This window comes from Malus domestica, chromosome 14 (assembly GCF_042453785.1).
Source record: "Malus domestica chromosome 14, GDT2T_hap1".
In the NCBI taxonomy this organism is placed as follows: Eukaryota; Viridiplantae; Streptophyta; class Magnoliopsida; order Rosales; family Rosaceae; genus Malus; species Malus domestica.
In genome coordinates, this window is record NC_091674.1 from 27,727,994 (window position 1) to 27,730,992 (window position 2,999).

General features: G+C 37.0%; 1 long non-coding RNA gene across 1 annotated transcript; it reads right to left on the minus strand.

The window, feature by feature from the left end:
• Positions 1-1,051: 1,051 nt before the first annotated feature.
• LOC103429994 (uncharacterized) lies at positions 1,052-2,631 on the minus strand. The gene is made up of 2 exons (XR_011575669.1): positions 2,148-2,631; positions 1,052-1,762 (listed from the first exon to the last, which is right to left on the minus strand). It is a non-coding gene; the product is annotated as an uncharacterized lncRNA (long non-coding RNA).
• Positions 2,632-2,999: the final 368 nt, after the last annotated feature.

Consider the following 2,999-nt stretch of genomic DNA (forward strand, 5'->3'; position numbering starts at 1 on the left):
TTTGTTCACCATTTTTAAGTAGTAATAATGCTCACCATATTATTTATCTTTGTTGGATGCGTTTGAATATTGAGATTTGTCCATTAAAATTTAAACTTATCTAATAATAATAAATAGAGTGGTATGCATTATTATCAAGGGGTCTGCTATCCACACACCCCTTTTTACTTCTCACATACCCCTTGTTAATTTATGTCCGTTGATCTTCTTCATTTCATCTGATCCAATGGCCGAAAATTAGAAATGTGTGTGAGAAGTAAAAAGAGGTGTGTGGATATCACACCCCTATTATCAATTGAAATTGGTGAACAAAAATATCCCTGGAATAATACGAGTGACAAGAACTTTTGGGCACGCATCTCAAAGAAGCTTCTCAATCCCGCATCAAGGTGATGTGCTTATCTTTGTGGAAAGAGGATTCTCTTCCCTCCTAATATCTATTTCATTCTCTCATTTTCTACTTAAACGGTTATGATTAAGTCATGTCAATATCTTATATTGATTATACGGACAAAAAGACAAAAAACAAAGTGTGAAAGGAGGGGAGGAAAAGGGATGAGAATAAGAGGAGAGAATCATATTCCATCTTTGAGACTTTTGCTGCCTGCTCAATGAATCTAATCCCCTCCCACTTCCTGTGCCCTTCTGTTTGTGTAGTCACGGTTAAGTCACGTCAACATTTTTATATTACTATTCATTTTTGTCTTATTATCTCTATAAAAAAATAATATAAAATGTTAACGTGATTTAACCGTGACCACACAAATAGGAGGGCACGGGAAGTGGGAGAGCAGACAATCTGCCTCCGCATTCCTTGCCTGTCTGCCTACTTGGATCCACAAGGATATTTTGCATCCAACTATAAAACCGATCGAAGAAGCGGATTAACATTACGGAAAGTATGACCGTCACGCTCATAAAAGTTTCACGACAAAGGGCATTGACCACCGCCCCTTATATTAAACGCCCGGTTACATTTAGCAGGTGCGAAATCAAAACTTTTGGATTCCGAACAAATATGATCGTAAAGCTCAAAAGTAAAAGAAGATAGTAAACCAATTTACATCTTATTCGTTGAAGTTCTTACTCTGTACATTTAATATCAGCGACCATTCGCTATGATTATAAACAAGAGATATAGAGAAAGTATAAGCAACTTAATTAACAATTATAATTAGCCTTAATCATCTCATTCTCCAGCTTATTAGAACTTACGATTAACTAGCATCCCTAATGAAAATGCAACCACAGCAGTTACAACTATCCCTTTGATTTTGCTCAACATCTCCATTGCATTCCTTACGATATTCCCACCTTTGTCCTCCCATTTCCTTATATTTTCTGGAGAAAAAAATATGTGTTCATTTCCTAATAATTTTTTAATCTCTCCATACTTTGTGCCATCGACTTTCTGTGAGTGCTCTCCTTCATCTTTGGGTCTTAACTCTTAAGCCTTCCACAGTTTCATTCTTCTCTACTTGAGGAGGTTCCGTGGCAGCAGCGGTGCTGCCTAGGACATTTTCATTCTCTATTTCAGGTTCTTTCTTCTGTTCTTCAACCGCTGCTGCCACCTTTGGTACGGTGACATATAGAATCTCACCGTCAAATTTTCCGATGATCTTATTGACATCTGAGTGTTGCGGAAGGGTGAAAATCTGCTCAAAATACTGGGATATCCTTTCGTTCACTTGCCTTTCTCCTCCGATTGTTATATGGCCGGCTGAGATATTCACCTCAACCCTCACCTCCTCCTTTTTAAAATCTAAGACAAGGTGATATAATTAAGCACCATAAATTTATGTGAATGCATATCTGTTATTTCCTATAATTATGTGACTAACGTGACTACTTGTTAGTAGTGGCTATTTTATGCACTTCGAATACAATTATTAGAGCATGAACACATGCATTTGTTCTTAGCGAAATGAAATGCTCTGATACCAATTACTGACACACCTCGATCTGGAATGTCCACCTAGACATCCGAATCAAGTTGTGTTGCCGACACCTAGAACTTGACAAAACCATAAAGTAATGATGATGTCGAAAGTGCGAACAAATTAAAACCTAATAACTACTACTAGAGTGCGCATTTGAGCAGGTTTACAACATTAAGAAAACTATTAGATGCTGTAATATTGCAGTACCTGGAAGATCAACGAGAAGGTAATGACAATTGGAGTCCTCCGTCCAGTCTGATGAAGGAACAATCTTTTCGCGCATGCGTGTGGGTGTCGATGGCCGTAATCTCTCTTCCAAAGCGCTCATTGATCCTCTGATATTTGCCATATCAACGATCAACTAATACAAACTGCACTTATAACAACAACTTAATTAAGAGCTTGCTTTGTGTCTTAATTAAAATGATCAGTGTAATGCTTTGTATATAGATATGGAAATAGCAGAATGATTATATATAGGAAGAATACGAGTTAGAGTTTTTCCTTGTGGGAAATGAACATGGAGGCAGACATTCGATCTTGGTTATTCCAAACTTAATATTTCTGCATGGATCGATGATGCGTGTTTTGGGTTGGACGGCATGTCAAGTTTCGGGAGGTAGCTTGTTCCTTGCTTTCGTTGCGTCCAAACTCCCACCCAGATCTCTTTCTGTCTTTGCGGCGGTGGTCTATATTTTGAATATTAGATAGACCTAAGAATTTTTAGATCTGTCTACACGTATCTAATCTGGAAAAATAAATTTTCATTTTTATTAAACCAAAGTTAACCGTACCTGCAGGCTTCAGGCATGGTCCTAGGCTCGCTAGTTAAGTTGGTTATAATATGCGTTTTACTTTGATATTCAAGTTTGAGGATTAGATGTATCACTTAGAATTATAAAACAAAAAAAAATTAAAAAAATAAAATTAATGAAAAGGGCTTCAAAATTCTGAGTTTTAACCAAAAACCATTATATATAACTTTATTTAATGATAAGGTGTTGACCCTAAAAACTACCAAGCCTACGTGGCGCGCAGGCCGAGTAATCTATAAGCTAA